Raw genomic sequence first — 20,562 nt, 5'->3', positions numbered from 1 at the left:
GTTCTCATCGGGTCTAGGTTCTCCATCCGTTGACTTGATTTTGGCTTTCTTGGAGAGTTTTCAAATTGATTGTGGCTTCAAGGGATTTCATTCCTGCGGGTTCATATCAGCTTATTTGGAAAGTTACTTTTTAGGAATTAGGGTTTCAGGAGGTACTGTAGCGTTACAGTAGCCGCACGTACTGTAGCACGACACTGTTCATCAAGGGCATTTTGGATTAAAAAGGGGCTTTATTTTTGCTAGGGTTTTAATTAGATTTGCTTTAAATACTTCTTGTAGCAATATTTGAAGGTTAGACAATATTGAATGTTAGACAATATTGAATGTTATTTGTGAGTTGAGTTTTTTCCTCTTGTTCTTGATTGAACTAAAAATAAATAAAAAACAAATAAAAATAAGTGGGTGGAGATTTTTGCTCGCGGGCTTCCAATCGTATTACCACGACCTCAGGGTATGTATGCCCCAATCCGAGGTGAATCGGAGCAACTATTATTTTTACCACTTTGTTCATGCTAAGTTGGAAACCAATTGAGGGCAAAGCTGCAAAAATAAGAGGTTGGAGTTTTTTGCTCACGGGCTTCGTATGGTACTTGATAAGAACCCGCGGGAATGAAATCCTTTGAACCCACGATCAATTTGAAAACTCCCCAAGAAAGCCAAAATCAAGTCAATGGATGGAGAATTTAGACCCGATGAGAACCCATTACAAGAACCTAGATTATATTAAAATCTGGACCCGTTGAATAACCTGTCTCAAGAACTCAGATTACAAGGAGGAATGCCATAAAGGTTGTGATTTACCTTTGATAAGTTGAAAAGTTCTATCAAGAATAAGAACAAGAGAGGGTAAAACTCAACTCACAATGAATAAATTCATGAAATCTCATAAACTTCTTAAAATGAGGCAACAAAGTGTTTTTAAACCAAACCTAATTAAAACCCTAGCCAAAATAAAGCCCCAACTTCCAAAAAAGCCCCTGAGTGAATAGTGCCACGGCAACAGTATGGCTACAGTAACTCAGCTACAGTACTAACCCTAACCCTAACCCTGACCCTGAGTGAATAGTCCCAACATGCCCTTGCATAGGCCCCCCTTAAGTCCTTTCCATAATAAGCTCAATTATTGTAAACTAATAAAATAAGTCCTTTAAATAAATCAAACAAGTTGAAAGCTTTCAAGTGCCCAAAGCCTTTAAGTCATGTTGTTGCCCTCTTCTATAACTTATCAAATGAATTAAAACTTGATCTCCATCCTTCAAGCCCATCTTGAATGTTGGGCTCTTGCTAAACTCATCCCAAGTGGATTGCATCAATCTTTGCATTGTCTCTTGATCTTTTGGCCCATCTGGAAGTTGCAAAGGATCTTTAAGACTAGGCCAATCTTGGTTCTCATCATTGCCCATCTCCTTAAAAGGATTCGACCTCGAATCTCCACCTGGATCAAAGGGAAATGGTTGGTAACATTGAAAATAGTAGAAACAGGATACTTACTGATGGAAACCAGTGTGGGCCTACTCTTAAAGATCATTTGCAAATTCCAGATGGGCCAATTTCAAGATCAAGGAAGCAATGCATAGATTGGTGCAATCCACTTGGGATGAAGCTAGCAAGAGCCCAACACTCAAGATGGGCTTGAAAGAATGAGAACCAGCTTTGATCCACTTGATTCAAGCTGTGGAAGACATGACTTAGAGATAGGGTCTTTTGTTATTGGAGACTTCCAATTTGGTTAAATGATTTATTTTATTAGTTTAGAATAAGTGGGCTTGAAGATGCTTGGCACACACGTCTTATTTTTAATGAACAAGGAATTTCGAGATGGCCTTGTATTTTGGCAGGAACTTATTTGGAAAGTTACTTTTTAGAAATTAGGGTTTCAAGAGGTACTGTATCGTTACTGTAGCCATGGGTACTGTTGCGCGACACTGTTCAATAGGGCATTTTGGGTAAAAATGGGCTTTATTTTGGCTACGGTTTTAATTAGGTTAAGTTTAAATACTCCTTGTAGCCTCATTTGAAGGTTAGACAATATTGAACGTTATTTGTGAATTGAGGTTTCTCCTCTTGTTCTTGATTGAACTAAAAATAAATAAAAATAAAAATCCAAAATTGTTTCTTGGAAGGGGCCGCATACATTATTCTAGTTCGTATCTTGTCTTATAGTTACTGTTTCATTCGTATAATTTCCTTGATTCACGTGCCATTTATTTTTTTCATTCCTTCCATGTTTCTCTTGTTCTTTTGTTTCTTGGACCTAATTACTAGTTGGGATAAAACAAGGTTGCTTTGTCTTGATTGAGTTCAATTAGTTCTTAAAAAACTTGAGTGGGAAAACTCTTGAGTTAAAAGGTAGGAGAGTGTGAGACTATTATCGGGAAAAAGTCAAATTAAGGGTGAAACATGAGTGGAGTGCCACTATTCGAGTGTAAACACGTAAGGGAGTATGTGAGGTTTTCTTTTTTTAGCCACTAACATTCTTTTGTGCAGCACCTTATAATGTCTTAGCGGAGTAGTGCATCACCAAGGGGGAGAGCAGATAACTCATCCTATGTGTTGTAAGCCATGCAACAACAGTTTGAGCGGTTGAAGTTTGTGTTGGGTGAAGTAAGAGATAGGATGGATCTTCAAGAAGCAGCGATTAGAAATCTGCAAGGTGGGAGAGATAAGAGGCGACGTGAGCATAGAGTTGAAAATGAGTATGAGAATGAGGGAGATGGTGAGGATGAGGAAGACTTAGCATCTGAAGTTGGGTCGGGTAGACATAGAAGAGTTAGGCGTGGAAGAGAACTTGAGGGGAATCTAAGGGGTCGGGATGGTGAAGATATAGAGACCTTGGGAGCATCAAAATGGAAATACCATCTTTCCAAAGTAGAGCTGACCTTGAGGTTTATCTAAGTGGGAGAAAAAAATAGAGTTGGTGTTTGATTGCCATAATTACCCTGAGGATAAGAAAGTGAAGTTGGCAGTAATTGAGTTCACTGATTATGCTATTATTTGGTGAGATCAATTAGTGACCAATAGGAGGAGGAATAGTAGAGACATGGGAGAGTTGAAAGCTCTCATAAGGCAGAGATTTGTACCTAGCCATTATTATAGAGACCTTTACCAGAAATTACAAAATCTTACACCGGGGTCTAGAAGTGTGGAGGATTACCATAAGGAGATGGAGGTGGCGATGGTTCGGTCTGATGTAGAGGAGGACCGGGAGGCCACCATGCTTTTCACTGAAATAAGCAATTGGACGGCCTTCTTGCATCAAAACAGCTCCAATACCTATGCCTGAAGCATCACACTCAATTTCAAAAGTTTTAGCAAAGTTAGGTAAAACAAGCAAAGGCGCATTAGTTAACTTTTCTTTGATCAGACTAAATGCCTTTTCTTGTTCTTTTCCCCACTTAAACGGCACATTTTCTTGATGACTTCAGTAAGAGGGGCGGCTAAGCTACTAAAATCACGCACAAACAGTCTATAGAAAGCTAGCTAAGCCGTGGAAACTCCTCACTTGGCTGACTGTTGTAGGCGTTGACCACTCTTGGATTGCCTTCACCTTTTCCTCATCCACCTCAATTCCTCTCTTACTAACAACAAAACCAAGAAACACAAGCTTATCCGTGCAAAAGGTGCACTTTTTGAGGTTAGCAAACAACCTTTCTTTCCTTAGAATTTCCAAAACAAATTTCAAATGCATTACATGTTCTTCCAAATTTTTGCTATAGATCAGGATATCATCAAAATACACAACTACAAATCTGCCAATAAATGCTCACAAAACATGGTTCATCAAACGCATAAATGTGCTCGGAGCATTAGTTAAACCGAAAGGCATCACTAACCACTCATACAAACCATATTTAGTCTTAAAAGCAGTTTTCCATTCATCACCTTCTTTCATCCTAATCTGATGATATCCACTCTTAAGATCAATTTTTGTAAAGACACAATAACCATGCAATTCATCCAGCATATCATCTAGTCTAGGAATGGGATGACGATACTTTACCGTTATGTTGTTGATGGCTCGGCAGTCAACACACATCCTCCATGTTCCATCCTTCTTAGGAACTAACAGCACCGGAACCGCACAAGGACTCATACTTTCACGGATAAACCCCTTCTCCGATAATTCACTTACTTGCCTCTGAATTTCCTTGGTCTCCTCAGGATTACTCCTATAAGCAGGTCGGTTTGGAATTGATGCACCAGGTATGAAATCAATTTGATGTTCAATCCCTCGGATTGGAGGTAAACCATAAGGTACCTCTTCAGGAAGGACATCTTCAAGCTCCTGCAAAAGAGAAACAATATTGCTCGGCAAAGCACCGACGAGATCATTAGTACATAAAAGAGCCTCCTTGTACATGAGTACAATAAGGGGCTGGTGTGAAAATAATGCTCTCTTGATCTCACTTTTTTTTGCAATGTAATTGAATTTTTCCTCTCTTGCTCTCACTATAGCCAAAATCCTCTCTCTTTCTTTTTCACTCTGATCAATGTTTTTCTCTCCTTTTTTTTGAAAATCTTTTTTTTCAGTTTCAGCCTTCCTTTCCTTTTCCTTTTTTTTTTCATTCGAACTTTGTAACTTTAATTGGTCCTTCCTGACCTGTTTTGGAGTTAATGGCACAAGAGTAATAGGTTGCCTATTAAGAGTGAAGGAATACTTATTTGTGAATCCGTCATGCGTAACCCTCAGATCATACTGCCATGGTCTTCCCAACAGTAAATGGCATGCGTGCATAGGGACCACATCACAAAGCACCTCATCCTCATATTTGCCAATGGATAATGCCACCAACACTTGTCTTGTCACCTTGATTTCTCCACATTCATTCAACCACTGAAGCCGGTAAGGTTGAGGATGTTTCAAGGTAGTTAAAGCCAATTTCTCCACCAAATAAGTGCTGGCTACATTTGTGCAACTCCCACCATCGATAATGACACTACAAACTTTGTTATTTACAAAGCACCGAGTATGAAACAAGTTCTCCCTTTGGTTACTTTCTTCCTCCTTAACCTGCACATTGAGAACTCGCCTTGCAACCAATAAATCTCCAGCCACAGCATTTTGCTCATCGTTAGCATCCTCCATAGATGGCATATCATCATTATCTACTTCTTCCTCATTTTCTGACTCAAACTCTCCTTGGGCATTTATCACCATCACTCTCTTGTTTACACACTGGCTGGCTATATGTCCGCGCCCCTGACATTTAAAACACTTAATATCACGTGTTTTAGAACTTGAAGTCTCGATTGTACCTGAAGTAGTGGCGGTCTTTAAGTTGGCATTCTTAGAGGATTCAAATTTTGGCTTATTTTGTTGCTGCTCGTCCCTTTTTGGAGTTGTCTTCCACGAGCTGGTTGTAGCCATAGGCAGTCCCCTCCTAGCCAATTCCTTTCGTTTGAATTGTTCCTCCACCTTTATGGCTTGATGCACCATATCGGTCAACTCAACATAGTGCTGCATCTCGACTATATCCGCAATCTCACGATTTAAACCGTGCAAAAACCTAGCCATGGTGGCTTCTCGGTCCTCTTCTACATTAGCCCGGATCATAGCTACCTCCATCTCCTTGTAATACTCATCCACACTCTTAGATCCTTGAATTAACCTCTGTAATTTTTGATACAATCCCCTATAATAGTGGCTGGGTACAAAACGCTTCCTCATAAGCATTTTCATTTCCTCCCAAGTGTCCATGGGTGGCTCTCTATTCCTCCTCCTATTAATCACTAATTGATCCCACCACACAATGGCATAATCGGTAAATTCAATTGCAGCCAACTTAACCCTTCTTTATCTCTGAGTAGTTGTGATAATCAAAAACCATCTCCATTTTAGTTTCCCACTCCAAATAAACTTCAGGATCATTTTTACCTTGAAAAGATGGGATTTTAATCTTTATATTTCCTAAATCGTTATCCCTCCTAGGCCTACCCATCCTAGCTTCTCTATTTCTATACCCACGCTCAATCCTGCCTCGGTTCAAATATTGCTCATCAAACTCCTCCGAGTCCGCCTCTCCATCAACATTCCGCCACGGACCACGCCCACCATGCTGCCTATTGTGGATGTCATGTTGCTGGCCCCTAGGAGTTTCCGCTTCTACCCTGTCCAACCTTTCGTGAATAGGTTCTAATTCAGCCCTCAACATTTGCCTCATCTCCCCTAACATCGCTTGCATTTGGAGGTTTGGAACTGGAGGTTGTCGAAATTCTTCGGTTGTGTCTTCTTCTTGATTATTAGACATGTTTTAAAATCTGCAAACAAAGTTAGAATCCTCACAAGCACTCCCTCACGTGTTTCACTCAAGAATTGATACACTTGCACTCGTGTTTTCACTCTAAACGGCTTTTACCCTCATATGGTCTCACACACACTTGCCTTTTTCCACTCTTCTGTGTCTTCTTTAGTTCTTAATCGAACTTCAAGAAACTCATTCAAAATAATGCAGCAGCAATTCAGAAAATAAACAACCAAAACTCATCAAAAGTTCAAGTACTTGAATAAGGTGAGATACAAGATTGAAAGGAAGAAGTTTTCTTACTGGAATTGTGTACCTTTTTTTTTTTTTAATGTCTTCTTTTTTTTTTTTTTTTTTTTCAGCAAAGAACAGGAAATAGAACGAAAATAAAAGATAGACAAACTTATCTTAGAACCAAAGCTCTGATACCAAAATGATATGAACTCCACCAACAATTGTGATGAAACCCGATAACAATGATGGCTTGGAACCCCAAGATCGTATTGACAAGATTTGTTGAGCCTTGACTGGTCACCCAACTAGATGAAAACCAAGACTACGAAGGATTGAAAACGCCACACCAAGAAATCAGAATCAAGGTGATAAGTTTGGAGCTTGAACGCCACAAGATTAACTTGATAAGTTCAAAGAGTTCTTTGAAGAACCAAGAGGAACACAAGACCTCACAAAGACAAATAAGCTTCTGAAATTTCAAATCTGATATTAAAACTCGAAATAACCCCTCTAAATACTTGGAACAACCCTCCAAGAATAGGAAACGTCATAACTACAGCTTTAAAAGCAACACAAATATTAACATAACAAGTCCCACGATTTTTAGGCCTCTTGGACTTCTAGAGGCAGCCAGAAATGACTAAATGACTAAATTCAATGTATTTCAGGTACCCAGGCAAGACCAAGTTCATTCACCTATTTAATATTCTTCAAACTTAACAAATTCACGTCCTTTAATGGACAGACCATTCATCATATTTCTACGTGCTAATTAGCATCTTCAATTGCCTTGATGACATGGACTAAGTCTTGAATATTATTTGAGCCCATCTTGGTCTTTTTAGAATCAGCCCAATTCTCTTGGATTAGCCCATTTAGTGCTTCCATGAAACGTTTGGCTCTAAGTCTTGTAATTGGGCCATTAGGAAGTGACAAAGGGTCTTGTGCAAATTCAGCTCCATTCCCACTTGTATGATCAGCATGTCCAACTCCTTGGTTTGCATCAGTACACATAGCTATGAAGGTGGAGAGGCAGTTAAAGCAAAAAGGGACAGAAAGGTACACTTCGGTTTCTAGCACTACTTGGAAATCAAAGTGGGGATAGGAATGATCCAGCTGAGGCAAAGAGAAAGACCGAACGACCTAAGGGAAAAGATGAGGGAACTAGCAACAAACCCAAGGTAGAATCCCCAACCTTCACGGAATAGTGATATTAAATGTTTTAAGTGTTTGGGTTCAGGACACCTTGCTTCTCAATGTCCAAATAAGAGGGTGATGATTATGCGTGACAATGGGGAGGTGATGATGCTAGTGATGATGATGGAGTGGTATACCCCTTGACTGGTGAGTCTCTTGTTGCCAGGCCTGCTCTCAATGCACATATTAAGGTGGATGATACAGAGCAACAGAGAGAACATTTTTCATACTAGATGCCATGTCAACAATAAGCTATGTAGTATGATCATTGATGGGGAGAGTTGTACGAATGTGGCTAGCACTACTTTGGTTGAGAAATTGAATTTACCAACCTTAAAACACTCTAGACCATACAAATTGCAGTGGTTGAATGACTGTGGGCAGGTTAGGGTGGACAAACAAGTGTTAGTTACTTTTTCTTTTGGGAAGTATCAGGATGAGGTGCTTTGTGATGTTGTGCCTATGCGTGCTGGGCATATTTTGTTAGGTAGGCCTTGGCAGTATGATAGGAGGGTGACACATGATGGGTTCAAGAACATGTATAGCTTTGAAAAGGAGGTGATATGAACCCGCGGGATTGAAATCCCTTGAACCCACAATCGATTTGAAAACTCTCCCAGAAAGTCAAATTCAAGTCAATGGATGGAAAAACCTAGACCCGATGAGAACTCATTTCAAGAACCTAGATTATATCAAAACTAGACCCGTTGAAGAACCCGTCTCAAGAACCTAGATTACAAAGAAGGAACGCTACAAAGGTTGTGATTTACCTTTGATAAGTTCAAGAGTTCAATAAAAAACAAGAGGAGAAAACTCAACTCACAAATAAAATTCAATATTGTCTAACCTTCAAATGAGGCTACAAAGAGTATTTAAACTAAACCTAATTAAAACCCTAGCCAAAATAAAGCCCATTTTTACCCAAAATGCCCTGATGAACAGTCTCTCGCTACAGTACCCGCGGCTACAGTATGGCTACAGTAACGCTACAGTAACTCTTGAAACCCTAATTCCTGAAAAGTAACTTTCCAAATAAACCCTTGGCCAAAATACAAGGCTTTCTCGAAAACCCTAGTTCATTAAAAATAAGACGTTTGGGCCAGGCATCTTCAAGCCCACTTATTCCAAACTAATAAAATAAATCATTTAACCAAATTAGAAGTCTCCAATAACAATAGACCCTATCTCTAAGTCATGTCTTCTACATCTTGAATCAAGTGGATCAAAACTGGTTCTCCTTCTTTCAAGCCCATATTAAATGTTGGGCTCTTGCTAAACTCGTCCCAAGTGAATTGCATCAATCCGTGCATTGCCTTCTTGATCTTCTTGGCTCTTGACCTTGTAATTGGCCCATCTGGAAGTTGCAAAGGATGTTTAAGACTAGGCCCACCTTGATTACCATGATTCCCCCTCTCCTCAAAAGGATTCGACCTCGAATCTCCACCTGGATCAAAGGGAAAATGGTTAGTAACATTGCAAATAGCAGAAATAGGATACTTACCTGGAAGATCCATGATGTATGCATTTTCATCAATTTGTTCAGGAATTTGGAAAGGTCCATCCAAGCTACTCCTATCATCAACAGGTAAAGGTGTTAAATTTAAAGGAGTAAATGGATAAAGTCTATAAACAATTTCAAAAGGTGAAAATTGAGTAGTAGCATGAACACTCCAATTATATGTAAACTCAATGAATAGCAAACAATACTCCCACAAATGTTCATGAAAACACACCGAAAACTTTCCTTACACCAAAATAACCACTCCAATTATATGCAAACTCAATGAATGGCAAACAATACTCCCACAAACGTTCATGCAACACTTCAATGAATGGCAAATGATACTCCCACAAACGTTCATGCAATACATCAATGAATAAGAAATGAAACTTTCCACAAACGTTCATACAACACGTCATTGAAGGGCAAATGATACTCCCACAAACGTTCATGCAAAACATCAATGAATGAGAAATGATACTTCCACAAAGGTTCATGCAACATCTCCATGAATGGCAAATGATATTCCCACAAACGTTCATGCAACACAACAAAAGTCTTCCTTACACCAAGGTTACCCAACAAACCACCATGTCTATCACACACAAGCAACTTACGCATAAAACTAGTAGGCACACAAAATTTATTCTCTCTAAACAAGTACCAATCTAGTTTATAGAACTTATCAAACGATGCTTTTTCACATGTTCCATACTCACTAGCAAAGTAATCATCATTAGCATGCAATTCCCTATCATACTCAAGTCTTAACAATTTTGCATCTAAAATGAACACAAGGACATACCTTCATGCTAAAGCATCAACCACAAAATTTTCCATACCTTGTGTGTATTTGAATACATAAGGAAAAGTATCAATACAGTCCTCCCACTTAGCATGCATTCTAGTTAGCAACTTACGTTGTCCCTTCATGTGTGTCAATGACTCATGTTCTTGAAAGAAATGTTGGTAAGGAATTGTCGCACCTGTCACAAAACCAATGTAATGCTCTATCTCCCTAATAGGTGGCAATCCACTAAATACACCGCTAGGAAACACGACCTCATATCCCTGCAATAACGAGACAACAATACTAGACAAAGATAAGTCAAGTTTGTTAGTATTAAGACTCGTCTTAGCATAAAAACTCATTTTTCTCTTCGTTTTTATGTTACTTTCTTCACTCTCTCTTTTCTTTCCACTCTCTTTTTGTTTTTCACTCTCTTTTTCCATTTCACACTCTTTTTTCTTTTCACTCTCTTTGTTTCTATCACTCTCTTTTTCTTCATCTTTTTTTGTACTCTCGACCTCACAATTATTTTTCAACTCATTTTCTCTTTTTCTTGAGGTCTCAGCCTGACGCTCATATTTTTTCTCTTTCATTCTTCTCTCATTCTCCTTTTTTGACTCACTATTTCTTTTTTCCTCAATCTCGCCTTCACTCTTCAGCTCAATCTCACTTTCACTCTTTAGCTCAATTTCTTTTTCACTTTTTCTTTTTTGATCACTCTCACTCTTTCTTTTTTGATCACTCTCATTTTCACTCTTTCTTTTTTGAGAAACCTCACTTTTGAGTTTCAATTGGTCCCATGGACCTGTGTTAGAGTTAAAGGAGCAAGTTTGATTATTTTTCCATCCTTTTCAAAACTGTACATGTTCCTTAAACCATCGTGAATCACCTTCCTATCAAACTGCCATGGCTTCCCCAACAAAATATGACCAGCATGCATAGACACTACATCACAAAGGACCATATCCTGGTATTTCCCAATTAAAATGGAAACTAGCACTTGCTTATTTACCCTAACCTCTCCACAATCACTCAACCACTGCAACATGTATGGTCTAGGGTGTTTCAAGGTAGGTAAATTCAATTTCTCAACTAAAGTAATGCTAGCCAAATCAATGCAACTCCTCAAATCAATAATCATACCACATACCTTATTCTTGATGTGGCATCTAGTATGAAAAATGTTCTCGCTTTGCTGCTATATATCATCCATCTTAATTTGTGTATTGAGTGCATGCGTAGTGACAAGAGAATCACCATACTCTTCTTTCTCATACACATTTTCAACACTAGACTCACTTCCCCTCCTATCTCTCCTGCCTTGTAGATTTTTAATTACTGCATCTTGATGATCTATCCTATCCCTCACTTCACCCAGCACCAAATTCAACCGCTCAAACTGTTGTTGCATAGATTACAACACAAAGGATGAGTTATCTACCATCCCTTTTGGTGAAGAGTCACTCCGGTGAGATATTGTAAAGTGCTGCACAAAAGAATGTTAGTGGAAAACCTCACACACTCCATTACGTGTTTACACTCAAATAATGGCACTCCATTCGTGTTTCACTCCTAACTGGCTTTTTCCCGATAATAGTCTCACACTATCTTGCCTTTTAGCTCAATAGTTTTCCCGCTTAAGTTCTTTAAGAACTAGTGAACTAAATCAAGACAATACAACCTTGTATTATTCCAACCAGTAAAATAGATCCAAGAAACAAGAAACAAGGAATGAATAAAATGGCACGAGACTCAAGGAATTTATACGAGGGAAAGAGTAATTATAAAAGAAGATACCAACTACAAAGATGTATTCAGTCCCTTCGATGATAAAGGTCACTCAATAAATGTATTTCATTCTCTTTGTTGTAACTATGTAGCAACCTTTGAATATGCTACCCTTTCTTATATTCTTCTTCTTCTTTTTTTTTTTTTTTTTTTGAATTTTCTCTTCTTTTCTTTTCCTTTCTTTTCTTTTATTTTCTCTTCTTCTCTCTAATTAAATCACAAACAGCAATACTCAATTGTGAAAATCAAATAACTGAATTCAAGCGCACAAAAATTAACAATGAAATAGAAGAGAATCAATGGAACGACAGTCTAAGAAATTGACAAACTTAGAGATGCAGGAAACCCTAGAATTTTGAAACCCTAGGTGATGCAAATTTTAGCCAAACCCAAAAACCCTAAGATTTTCGGCAGCCTACTTTTTGTATCTGCAATTTTTTTTTTTTGGCAACCCTAGAACAATGTAGCCCTAGAATTAAATTTAAGGATGCTAAAAATTAAAATATAGAATCAGACCTGATTGGAAACCTTGCTCTGAATACCAAATGATATGAACCTGCGGGAATGAAGTCCCTTGAGCCCAAAATCGATTTGAAAACTCCCCAAGAAAACTAAATTCAAGTCAATGGATGGATAAAGCTAGACTCGATGAGAACTCATTTCAAGAACCTAGATTATATCAAAACTAGACCCATTGAAGAACCTGTCTCAAGAACCTAGATTACAAAGGAGGAACGCCATAAAGGTTCTGATTTACCTTTGATAAGTTCACGAGTTCAATCAAGAATAAGAGGAGAAAACTCAACTCACAAATAAAATTCAATATTGCCTAACATTCAAATGAGGCTACAAGGAGTATTTAAACTAAACCTAATTAAAACCCTAGCCAAAATAAAGCCCATTTTTACCCAAAATGCCCTGATGAGCATACGAGTGGGAATGTAGCTGAATTTGCACAAGACCCTTTGTCACTTCCTAGTGGCCCAATTACAAGACTTAGAGCCAAACGTTTCAAGGAAGCACTAAATGGGCTAATCCAAGAGAATTAGGCTGATTCTAAAAAGACCAAGATGGGCGCAAATAATAATTAAGGCTTAGTCCATGTTATCAAAGCAATTGAAGAGGCTAATTAGCAAGCAGAAACATGATGCATGGTCTGACCATTAAAGGAAGTGAATTTGTTGAGTTTCAAGAATATTAAATAGAAGAATGAACAAGGTTTTGGCTGGGTATGTTAAATACATTAAATCTAGTTATCTAGTTATTTTTGGCTACCTCTAGAAGTCCAAGAGGCCCAAAAAAACGTGGGGCATGTTTATGTTAATATTTGTGTTGTTTTTAAAGCTATAGTTATGACTTTTCCTATTCTTGGAGGGTTGTTCCAAGTTTATAGAAGGGCATTTCGAGTTTTATTATCAGATTTGGAATTTCAAAAGCTTATTGTCTATGTGAGGTCTTGTGTTCCTCTTGGTTCTTCAAAGAACTCTTTGAACTTATCAAGTTAATCTTGTGGCGTTCAAACTCCAAACTTATCACCTTGATTCTGGAGAGACTCTTAAGATTTCTTGGTGTGGTGTTTCAATCCTCTGTAGTCTTGGTTTTCATCTAGTTGGGTGACTGGTCAAGGCTCAACAAATATTGTCTCTACGATCTTGGGGTTTCAAGCTATCATTGTTATCGGGTTTCATCACAGTTGTTGGTGGAGTTCATATCATTTTCGTACCAGAGCTTTGGTTCTAAGATAAGTTTGACTATATCTTTATTTTCGCGCTATTTCCTGTTCTTTGCTGTAAAAAAAAAAAAAAAAAAAAAAAAAAAAAAACAAAACAAAGATTGCAGTACGAAAACTTATTCCTTTCAATCTTGTTTCTCTCACCTTATTCAAGTTCTTGACCTTTTGATAAGTTTTGGTTGTTCTTCTCATTTTTGAATTGCTACTGGATTATTTTGAATTAGTTTCTTGAAGTTCGATTAAGAATCAAAGAAGACACAAAAGAGTGGAAAAAGGCAAGAGTGTGTGAGATCATAAGAGGGTAAAAACCGTTTAGAGTGAAAACAAGAGTGCAAGTGTATCAATTCTTGAGTGAAACACGTGAGGGAGTGCTTGTGAGGATTCTAACCTTGTTTTGCAGATTTTAAACATGTCTAATAATCAAGAAGAAGACACAACCAAAGAATTTCGACAACTGCCAGTTCCAAACCTCCAAATGCAAGCGATGTTAGGCGAGATGAGGCTCCAAATGCAAGTGATGTTAGGCGAGATGAGGCGTATGTTGAGGGCTAAATTAGAACCTATTCACGAAAGGTTGGACAGGGTAGAAGCAGAAACTCCTAGGGGCCAACAACATGACATCCCCAATAGGCCGCAAGGTGTGATATGAACCCGCGGGAATGAATTCCCTTGAACCCACAATTAATTTGAAAACTCCCCAAGAAAGCCAAAAATCAAGTCAAGGATGGAGAATCTAGACCCGATGAGAACCCGTTTCAAGAACCTAGATTATATTAAAATCTAGACCCGTTGAAGAACCCGTCTCAAGAACCCAGATTACAAAGGAGGAACGCCACAAAGGTTGTGATTTACCTTTGATAAGTTCAAGAGTTCAATCAAGAACAAGAGGAGAAAACTCAACTCACAAATAAAATTCAATATTGTCTAATCTCTCAAATGAGGCTACAAAGAGTTTTTAAACCCAAACCTAATCAAAACCCTAGCCAAAATAAAGTCCCTTTTACCCAAAATTACCCTTGATGAACAGTACCGGCTACAGTACCCGCGCTACAGTAACCCCTACAATAAATTGATGAAACCCTAGTTCCTAAAATGTAACTTTCCAAATAAGCCCTTGGCCAAAATACAATGCCTTCCCAAAAACATAGTTCATAAGAAATAAGACATGTGAGCTAAGCATCTTCAAGCCCACTTATTGTAAACTAATAAAATAAATCATTTAACCAAATTAGAAGCCTCTAATAACAATAGGCCGTATCTCTAAGTCATGTCTTGCATAGCTTGAATAAAGTGGATCAAAGCTGGTTCTCCTTCTTCAAGCCTATCTTGAGTGTTGGGCTCTTACTAGCTTCATCCCAAGTGGATTGCACCAATCCGTGCAATGATTCATTGATCTTCTTGGCCCTTGATCTTGTAATTGGCCCATCTGGAACTTGCAAATGATCTTTAAGACTAGGCCCACCTTGGTTCCCATCATTCCCCTTCTCCTCAAAAGGATTCGACTTGAATCTCCACCTGGATCAAAAGGAAAAATGTTAGTAACATTGAAAATAGCAAAAACATGATACTTACCTACTTCATATGTATTTTCATTAATTTTCTCAAGAAATTAAAAATGTTCATCCAAGCTACTCCTATCATCAACAAGCAAGGCCATTAAAGGTAATGGAGTAAGTGGATTGAAACTATAAACAACCTCAAATGGAGAATAAGAAATAGTAGTATGCAAGGTTTTATATGCACATTCTAATAAGGGCAAATGATACTCCTGCAAATGTCCATGTAGCAATTCAATGAATGGCAAATGATACTCCCACAAACGTTCATGAAACATACCTAAATTTTTTCTTACACCACTCCAATTATATGCAAACTCAATGAATGGCAAGTAATACTTCCACAAATGTTCATGCAACACGTTAATGAATGACAAATGATATTTCCACAAAGGTTCATGCAATACATCAGTGAATGGCAAATGATACTCCCACAAACGTTCATGCAACATATTGAAAGTCTTCCTTACACCAAAGTTACCCAACAAACCACCATGTCTATCACACACAAGCAACTTAAGCATAAAACTAGTTGGCACACAAAATCTATTCCCTCTAAACAAGTACCAATCTAATTTATAGAACTTACCAAACGATGCTTTTTCACATGTTCCATACACACTAGCAAAGTCATCATCATTAGCATGCAATTCCTTATTATATTCAAGTCTCAACAATTTCGCATCTAAAATGAAGATAAAGACGTACCTTCTTGCTAAAGCATCAACCACAAAATTTTCCATACCTTGTGTGTATTTGAATACATGAGGAAAAGTCTCAACACAGTCCTCCCACTTAGCATGCATTATAGTCAACGACATACCTTGTCCCTTCAAGTGTGTAAAAAACTCATGTTCTTCGAGGAAAGGTCGGTTAGGAATTGTCGCACCTGGCACAAAATCAATGTAATGCTTTATCTCCCTAATAGGTGGCAATTCACAAAACACGCCGCTAGGAATCATGACCTCATATCCCTGCAACAAAGAAACAACAACACTAGGCAAAGAGTTGTTAAATTTGTTAGTATAAAAGTTTGTCTTAGCATAAAAACTCACTTTTGTCTCTCTGTTTCTCTTTGCAATCTCTCTTTCTTTTTCCTCTTGTGGCACCACTCTTTTTTCTTGACTCTCAACCACCTTTATATTTTCTTTTTCACTCTCTCTTTCTCTTAATGTTTCGGCCTCATTCTCTCTTTTCATCTCACTATATTTTTCATTTTCACTCTCTTTTTTTCTTTCACTGTCCTCCTTTTTTGAACTCTCGGCCTCACACTTGTTTTCCAACTCATTCTCTATTTTTCTTGAGGTTTCAGCCTCACCCTCATCTTTTCCCTTAGGTAGTTCGGTCTTCCCCTTTGTTACAGCTTGATCATTTTTGTCCCACTTTTGTTTCCAAGGAGTACTAGAAACGAAAGTATACCTTGATGTACCCTTTATTTTCAACTTCCTCTCCACCTTCATAGCCATGTGTACCATGTCCTCTACCTCCACATAATGTTGCAACTCAACTACATTGGCTATCTCCCTATTCAACCCACTCAAAAATTTTGTCATCGTGGCCTCCCGATCCTCCACTACATTAGCCCGAATCATAGCCACCATCATCTCCTTATAGTAATCCTCTACACTCCTAGACCCCTGTGTATGATTTTGTAATTTTTGGTGGAGGTCTCTATAGTAGTGGCTAGGTACAAATCTCCGCCTCATGATAGCTTTCAACTCTCTCCAAGTTTCTACAGGCCTCTCAAGATTCCTCCTCCTATTGGTCACTAATTGATCCCACCAAATACTGGCATAATCAGTGAACTCAATTACCGCCAACTTCACCTTCTTCTCCTCAGAGTAATTATGACAATCAAACACCAACTCTATTCTTTTCTCCCACTCTAAATAAATTTCAGGGTCAGTTCTACCTTGAAATGATGGTATTTTCATTTTGATGCTCCCAAGGTTCTTATCTACTCCATCTCGACCCCCCGGCTTTGCCCTAAGTCCCCTTCCACGCCTAACTCCTCTATGTCTACCTAATCCAACTTCATATGTTAAGTCTTCCTCATCCTCACCATCTCCCTCATTCTCATACTCATTTTCAACTCTATACTCACGTCGCCTCCTATCTCTCCCACATTGAAGATTTCTAATCGCTGCTTCTTGATGATCCATCCTATCTCTCACTTCACCCAATACAAAGTTCAATCGCTCAAACTGCTGTTGCATGGCTTGCAACACATAGGATGAGTTATCTGCTCTCCCCCTTGGTGATGTGTTACTCCGCTGAGACATTATAAGGTGCTGCACAAAAGAATGTTAGCGGCAAAAAGAAAACCTCACACACTCCCTTACGTGTTTACACTCGAATAATGGCACTCCACTCGTGTTTCACTCTTAATTGGCTTTTTCCCGATAAATATAGTCTCACACTCTCTTGCCTTTTACCTCAAAAGTTTTCCCGCTCAAGTTCTTTAAGAACTAGTTGAACTAAATCAAGACAATACAACCTTGTATTATTCCAACCAATAATATAGATCCAAGAAATAAGAAACAAAGAAGGAATAAAACGACACGAGACTCAAGGAATTTATATGAGGGAAAGAGTAATTATAGAACAAGATACCAACTACAAATATGTATTCAACCCCTTTGACGATAAAACTCAATCAACAAATATTTTTCTTTGTCTTTGTTGTAACTATGTAGCAACCTTTAAATATGCTACCTCTCTTTATCTTCTTCTCCTTTTTTTTTTTTTTTTTTTTTTTTTCGAATTTTCTTTTTTTTTTCTTTTCTTTTCCTTTCCTTTCTTTTCTTTTCCTTTCTCTTCTTTTCTTTTCCTTTCCTTTCTTTTCTTTTCTTTTCTTTTTTTCTATTTCAATCACAAACAGAAATACTCAATTGTAAAAATCAAGCAATTGAATCGAAGCACACAAGAATTGACAACGAAATAGAAGAGAATCAATGGAACGACATTCCAAGCAATTGACAAACTCAGATATGCATTGAACCCTAGAATTTTGAAACCCTAGGTGATGCAAATTTCAGCCAAACCCAAAACCCTTAGAATTTTGGCAGCCTACTTTGAAGTGTCTGCAATTTTTTTTTTTTGGCAACTCTAGAACAATGTAGCCCTAGAATTAAATTTAAGGATGCAAGAAATTAAAAGATAGAATCAGACCTGATTGGAAACCTTGCTCTGAATACCAAATGATATGAACCCGCGGGAATGAATTCCCTTGAACCCACAATTAATTTGAAAACTCCCCAAAAAGGCCAAAAATCAAGTCAAGGATGGAGAATCTAGACCCGATGAGAACCCGTTTCAAGAACCTAGATTATATTAAAATCTAGACCCGTTGAAGAACCCGTCTCAAGAACCCAGATTACAAAGGAGGAACGCCACAAAGGTTGTGATTTACCTTTGATAAGTTCAAGAGTTCAATCAAGAACAAGAGGAGAAAACTCAACTCACAAATAAAATTCAATATTGTCTAATCTCTCAAATGAGGCTACAAAGAGTTTTTAAACCCAAACCTAATCAAAACCCTAGCCAAAATAAAGTCCCTTTTACCCAAAATTACCCTTGATGAACAGTACCGGCTACAGTACCCGCGCTACAGTAACCCCTACAATAAATTGATGAAACCCTAGTTCCTAAAATGTAACTTTCCAAATAAGCCCTTGGCCAAAATACAATGCCTTCCCAAAAACATAGTTCATAAGAAATAAGACATGTGAGCTAAGCATCTTCAAGCCCACTTATTGTAAACTAATAAAATAAATCATTTAACCAAATTAGAAGCCTCTAATAACAATATGCCGTATCTCAAAGTCATGTCTTGCATAGCTTGAATAAAGTGGATCAAAGCTGGTTCTCCTTCTTCAAGCCTATCTTGAGTGTTGGGCTCTTACTAGCTTCATCCCAAGTGGATTGCACCAATCCGTGCAATGATTCATTGATCTTCTTGGCCTTTGATCTTGTAATTGGCCCATCTGGAACTTGCAAATGATCTTTAAGACTAGGCCCACCTTGGTTCCCATCAAGGTGGGTGTGTTCCATGGTGGAATGTTGAGGGAGAGGCGGAGTCGGAGGAGTTTGATGAGCCAAATCTGAACCGAGGCAGGTTTGATCGTGGGTAGGCCAAGGAGGGATAATGATTTAGGAAACATAAATATTAAAATCCCATCTTTTCAAGGTAAAAATGATCCTGAAGTTTATTTGGAGTGGGAAACTAAAATGGAGATGGTGTTTGATTGTCACAACTACACAGAGATAAAGAAGGTTAAGTTGGCTGCAATTGAATTTACCGATTATGCCATTGTTTGGTGGGATCAATTAGTGATTAATAGAAGGAGGAATAGAGAGCCACCCGTGGACACTTGGGAGGAAATGAAAATGCGTATGAGGAAGCGTTTTGTACCCAGCCACTATTATAGGGGATTGTATCAAAAATTGCAGAGGTTAATTCAAGGTTCTAAGAGTGTGGATGAGTATTACAAGGAGATGGAAGTAGCTATGAACCGGGCTAATGTAGAAGAGGACCGGGAAGCCACCATGGCTGAGTTTTTGCACGGTTTAAATCGTGAGATTGCGGATATAGTCTAGATGCAGCACTATGTTGAGTTGACGGATATGGTGCATCAAGCCATAAAGGTGGAGGAACAATTCAAACGAAAGGGATTGGCTAGGAGGGGACAACCTATGGCTACCAACAGCTCGTGGAAGACAGCAGCTCCAAAAAGGGACAAGCTGCTACAAAATAAGTCAAAATTTGAATCATCTAAGAGTGCCACCCCAAAGACCGCCACTACTTTAGGTAACACCGAGCCTTCAAGTTCTAAAACACGTGATATTAAGTGTTTTAAATGTCAAGGGCGGACACATAGCCAGCCAGTGTGTAAACAAAAGGGTGATGGTGATAAACGCCCAAGGAGAGCTTGAGTTGGAAAATGAGGAAGAAGTAGATAATGATGATATGCCATCTTTGGAGGATGCCGATGATGAGCAAAATGCTGTGGTTGGAGATTTATTGGTAGCAAGGCGAGTTCTCAATGTGCAGGTTAAGGAGGAAGAAAGTAACCAAAGGGAGAACTTGTTTCATACTCAGTGTTTTGTAAATAACAAAGTTTGCAGTGTCATCATTGATGGAGGGAGTTGCACAAATGTAGCCAGCACTTATTTGGTGGAGAAATTGGCTTTAACTACCTTGAAACATCCTCAACCTTACCGGCTTCAGTGGTTGAATGAATGTGGTGAAATCAAGGTGACAAGACAAGTGTTGGTGGCATTATCCATTGGCAAATATGAGGATGAGGTGCTTTGTGATGTGGTTCCTATGCACGCATGCCATTTACTACTGGGAAGACCATGGTAGTATGATTTGATGGTTACTCATGATGGATTCACAAATAAGTATTCTTTCACTCTTAAAAGGCAACATATTACTCTTGTGCCATTAACTCCAAAGCAGGTCAGGGAGGACCAATTAAAGTTACAAAGATCAAATGAAAAAAAAAGGAAAAAGAAAG

The sequence above is a fragment of the Juglans microcarpa x Juglans regia genome, chromosome 5D (genome assembly GCF_004785595.1).
Source record: "Juglans microcarpa x Juglans regia isolate MS1-56 chromosome 5D, Jm3101_v1.0, whole genome shotgun sequence".
Classification (NCBI taxonomy): Eukaryota; Viridiplantae; Streptophyta; class Magnoliopsida; order Fagales; family Juglandaceae; genus Juglans; species Juglans microcarpa x Juglans regia.
This window is presented reverse-complemented; position numbering follows the sequence as displayed.